This window comes from Ambystoma mexicanum, chromosome 2q (genome assembly GCF_040938575.1).
Source record: "Ambystoma mexicanum isolate Mex_15411 chromosome 2q, UKY_AmexF1_1, whole genome shotgun sequence".
Taxonomy (NCBI): domain Eukaryota; kingdom Metazoa; phylum Chordata; class Amphibia; order Caudata; family Ambystomatidae; genus Ambystoma; species Ambystoma mexicanum.
This window is the reverse complement of record NC_090924.1, coordinates 694,508,401-694,513,400: the sequence shown is the minus strand read 5'-3', so window position 1 is coordinate 694,513,400 and position 5,000 is coordinate 694,508,401. Positions and strand designations below refer to the sequence as shown.

The 5,000-nt window shown below is 55.7% G+C and overlaps 4 non-coding genes across 4 annotated transcripts; all 4 read right to left on the bottom strand.

The window, feature by feature from the left end:
- Positions 1–331: 331 nt before the first annotated feature.
- On the bottom strand, positions 332–404 carry TRNAV-AAC (transfer RNA valine (anticodon AAC)). Its single transcript has one exon. It is a non-coding gene; the product is annotated as a tRNA-Val (tRNA).
- A 449-nt stretch (positions 405–853) lies between these two features.
- Positions 854–925, bottom strand: TRNAP-AGG (transfer RNA proline (anticodon AGG)). Its single transcript has one exon. It is a non-coding gene; the product is annotated as a tRNA-Pro (tRNA).
- Positions 926–3,540: 2,615 nt separating this feature from the next.
- Positions 3,541–3,652, bottom strand: TRNAL-CAA (transfer RNA leucine (anticodon CAA)). Its single transcript has 2 exons — positions 3,615–3,652; positions 3,541–3,586 (listed from the first exon to the last, which is right to left on the bottom strand). It is a non-coding gene; the product is annotated as a tRNA-Leu (tRNA).
- An 810-nt stretch (positions 3,653–4,462) lies between these two features.
- Positions 4,463–4,534, bottom strand: TRNAP-AGG (transfer RNA proline (anticodon AGG)). Its single transcript has one exon. It is a non-coding gene; the product is annotated as a tRNA-Pro (tRNA).
- Between the last annotated feature and the right edge of the window lie 466 nt (positions 4,535–5,000).

Genomic DNA, 5,000 nt, shown 5'->3' with positions numbered 1-5,000 from the left:
CGCCTCTTGAGTCTGGCGCCTTAGACCACTCGGCCACCCTGACAGCTATGGGCAGGATTGGGAAAGATTCTTCAGTACCCAATGTCGCCACGTGCCAGCGCCGGTTTTCATGCCCCGATCTCTGCATCAAAAGTACCCAAACACTCACTTAAGGACCCAGGGATGGCAGGAAACGCCCACTGATGGAGCCAGTGGACAGTTTGCAGGGTGCAAATAAGGGCTGGCCTCAGATCACTCATGGCGTAGTGCCGGCCTGTCCATACCTGTCGAAACCTGCATGCGGTCAAATGTGTCCGATTGACATTGTGGAAATAAAAAGAAACCAGCACCATGTTTCTGCCCGGTCTCGAACCGGGGACCTTTCACGTGTTAGGCGAATGTGATAACCACTACACTACAGAAACATCTCTGGTAGGCTGCGCTCTAGTGTGCTGGGACAGCTTTCAGTTGAAAGGCTTTGTGGCACTGATGTCTCATGGGGCCCGCTGGTACCTGCCAGGTGGCACACACCAACGTGAAAGTTTGGCGCAAGCCTGCGCCGGACCTACATGGCAGCACTCACAGCACCTCACACACAGGCTGCAGACACATACAAAAGACCAAGCTGGATGCAACAGTGGCGCGAGCCATGGCAGTCCCCACCCAGAAGGCATGTCCAAACCGTTATACATCAGCTCGCCGGCAGCGCATCATTACAAAGGAGGGGGAATTTCCAACACTGCCTCTTGGGCCATGGGCTTAAAAGCAGCCAACCATTGGCGACGGGCATCGAACCAGATACGTTCATGCACAAACTATTTTTTGGGGGGAATTAGGGACTCTGTGTTTTTTGTTTTCGGCGCTCCAAAAAAAAGGGCTCGTCCGGGATTTGAACCCGGGACCTCTCGCACCCTAAGCGAGAATCATACCCCTAGACCAACGAGCCACCGCATGCAGAGAACAGTGAGGGGGAGGGGGGTGGTCTGCTTACCTCACTTGGCGCCATGCCCCAGTCGCTCCATGGCCTGACCCCTGCGTGTCACGTGGCCTGCCCCTGGCGCAAGCGCAGAGGACTGAGCTACCTCTCAAGCAGAGAAACAAGAAGAAGAGCGGCAGCCTTCGCTGGCCAAAGGCCATCTGCTGCCGCTCGATCGGGCTCGATCAGGCGAGATATATGTGGCCGACCGGCCTAGAGCGCAAACCTGTGCTGCTCAGGGTGGGCAGCTTCCCAGCTGGAGGATGTGTCTTGAAAGCCGACAGAGGCAAGAAGGCGCACTCCCTCAGCCCGCTCCAACCTCTGGATTCCTGCGAATTTCAGAAGAGAACTCTGGGGCAGCATGGCTTCTGTCATCTCCCAACAGCCTCTCTGTTCTTGCTATGTAAATACCTTTACATCCCCCGAACTGAGCATGTCTGTTTTTTTATTTTTATTTTGCTGAGGTGTGGTGCCTTCAACGACCGACAGGTGGCAGGAGAGCACTTTCTCCAACTGTGAAGGGGACTTTTTTCACTTCCTGAGTAGACTGGGCTCAGTGACATATGCCACCAAGCCAGCCACTAGAAAATGCAGGTTTTGCAGCCGTGGGCCAGTGGGGGTTTAAGGGCAGGTGTGCCTCCGGCGTCTCTGGCAGACAGCTCCAGTTGCAAGGCAGCAGAAGAGAACAGGGAGGCTTGCCGGGCGCTGCATTCGGGGGCCCCCACGAGGTTTTCCGCAAGCCTTACACTCTGAAATGTGCTCAAAAAAATGAGCCCGGCTTGTCAGGAGTGGGATTTGAACCCACGCCTCCAATCGGAGACCAGAACACCCAGATGCTGGGAAGAGCTGCGCCTCTTGAGTCTGGCGCTTTAGACCACTCGGCCACCCTGACAGCTATTGGCAGGATTGGGAAAGATTCTTCAGTACCCAATGTCGCCAGGTGCCAGCGCCAGTTTTCATGCCCCGATCTCTGCATCAAAAGTACCCAAACACTCACTTAAGGACCCAGGGATGGCAGGAAACGCCCACTGATGGAGCCAGTGGACAGTTTGCAGGGTGCAAATAAGGGCTGGCCTCAGATCACTCATGGCGTAGTGCCGGCCTGTCCATACCTGTCGAAACCTGCATGCGGTCAAATGTGTCCGATTGACATTGTGGAAATAAAAAGAAACCAGCACCATGTTTCTGCCCGGTCTCGAACCGGGGACCTTTCGCGTGTTAGGCGAATGTGACAACCACTACACTACAGAAACAGCTCTGGTAGGCTGCGCTCTAGTGTGCTGGGACAGCTTTCAGTTGAAAGGCTTTGTGGCACTGATGTCTCATGGGGCCCGCTGGTACTTGCCAGGTGGCACACACCAACGTGAAAGTTTGGCGCAAGCCTGCGCCGGACCTACATGGCAGCACTCACAGCACCTCACACACAGGCTGCAGACACATACAAAAGACCAAGCTGGATGCAACAGTGGCGCGAGCCATGGCAGTCCCCACCCAGAAGGCATGTCCAAACCTTTATACATCAGCTCGCCGCCAGCGCATCATTACAAAGGAGGGGGAATTTCCAACACTGCCTCTTGGGCCATGGGCTTAAAAGCAGCCAACCATTGGCGACAGGCATCGAACCAGATACGGTCACGCACAAACTATTTTTGGGGGGGAATTGGGGACTCTGTGTTTTTTGTTTTCGGCGCTCCAAAAAAAAAGGGCTCGTCCGGGATTTGAACCCAGGACCTCTCGCACCCTAAGCGAGAATCATACCCCTAGACCAACGAGCCACCGCATGCAGAGAACAGTGAGGGGGAGGGGGGTGGTCTGCTTACCTCACTTGGCGCCATGCCCCAGTCGCTCCACGGCCTGACCCCTGCGTGTCACGTGGCCTGCCCCTGGCGCAAGCGCAGAGGACTGAGCTGCCTCTCAAGCAGAGAAACAAGAAGAAGAGCGGCAGCCTTCGCTGGCCAAAGGCCATCTGCTGCCGCTCGATCGGGCTCGATCAGGCGAGATATATGTGGCCGACCGGCCTAGAGCGCAAACCTGTGCTGCTCAGGGTGGGCAGCTTCCCAGCAGGAGGATGTGTCTTGAAAGCCGACAGAGGCAAGAAGGCGCACTCCCTCAGCCAGCTCCAACCTCTGGATTCCTGCGAATTTCAGAAGAGAACTCTGGGGCAGCATGGCTTCTGTCATCTCCCAACAGCCTCTCTGTTCTTGCTATGTAAATACCTTTACATCCCCCGGACTGAGCATGTCTGTTTTTTTATTTTTATTTTGCTGAGGTGTGGTGCCTTCAACGACCGACAGGTGGCAGGAGAGCACTTTCTCCAACTGTGAAGGGGACTTTTTTCACTTCCTGAGTAGACTGGGCTCAGTGACATATGCCACCAAGCCAGCCACTAGAAAATGCAGGTTTTGCAGCCGTGGGCCAGTGGGGGTTTAAGGGCAGGTGTGCCTCCGGCGTCTCTGGCAGACAGCTCCAGTTGCAAGGCAGCAGAAGAGAACAGGGAGGCTTGCCGGGCGCTGCATTCGGGGGCCCCCACGAGGTTTTCCGCAAGCCTTACACTCTGAAATGTGCTCAAAAAAATGAGCCCAGCTTGTCAGGAGTGGGATTTGAACCCACGCCTCCAATCGGAGACCAGAACACCCAGATGCAGGGAAGAGCTGCGCCTCTTGAGTCTGGCGCCTTAGACCACTCGGCCACCCTGACAGCTATGGGCAGGATTGGGAAAGATTCTTCAGTACCCAATGTCGCCACGTGCCAGCGCCGGTTTTCATGCCCCGATCTCTGCATCAAAAGTACCCAAACACTCACTTAAGGACCCAGGGATGGCAGGAAACGCCCACTGATGGAGCCAGTGGACAGTTTGCAGGGTGCAAATAAGGGCTGGCCTCAGATCACTCATGGCGTAGTGCCGGCCTGTCCATACCTGTCGAAACCTGCATGCAGTCAAATGTGTCCGATTGACATTGTGGAAATAAAAAGAAACCAGCACCATGTTTCTGCCCGGTCTCGAACCGGGGACCTTTCGAGTGTTAGGCGAATGTGATAACCACTACACTACAGAAACAGCTCTGGTAGGCTGCGCTCTAGTGTGCTGGGACAGCTTTCAGTTGAAAGTCTTTGTGGCACTGATGTCTCATGGGGCCCGCTGGTACCTGCCAGGTGGCACACACCAACGTGAAAGTTTGGCGCAAGCCTGCGCCGGACCTACATGGCAGCACTCACAGCACCTCACACACAGGCTGCAGACACATACAAAAGACCAAGCTGGATGCAACAGTGGCGCGAGCCATGGCAGTCCCCACCCAGAAGGCATGTCCAAACCTTTATACATCAGCTCGCCGCCAGCGCATCATTACAAAGGAGGGGGAATTTCCAACACTGCCTCTTGGGCCATGGGCTTAAAAGCAGCCAACCATTGGCGACGGGCATCGAACCAGATACGGTCACGCACAAACTATTTTTGGGGGGGAATTGGGGACTCTGTGTTTTTTGTTTTCGGCGCTCCAAAAAAAAGGGCTCGTCCGGGATTTGAACCCGGGACCTCTCGCACCCTAAGCGAGAATCATACCCCTAGACCAACGAGCCACCGCATGCAGAGAGCAGTGAGGGGGAGGGGGGTGCTCTGCTTACCTCACTTGGCGCCATGCCCCAGTCTCTCCACGGCCTGACCCCTGCGTGTCACGTGGCCTGCCCCTGGCGCAAGCGCAGAGGACTGAGCTGCCTCTCAAGCAGAGAAACAAGAAGAAGAGCGGCAGCCTTTGCTGGCCAAAGGCCATCTGCTGCCGCTCGATCGGGCTCGATCAGGCGAGATATATGTGGCCCACCGGCCTAGAGCGCAAACCTGTGCTGCTCAGGGTGGGCAGCTTCCCAGCAGGAGGATGTGTCTTGAAAGCCGACAGAGGCAAGAAGGCGCACTCCCTCAGCCCGCTCCAACCTCTGGATTCCTTCGAATTTCAGAAGAGAACTCTGGGGCAGCATGGCTTCTGTCATCTCCCAACAGCCTCTCTGTTCTTGCTATGTAAATACCTTTACATCCCCCGGACTGAGCATG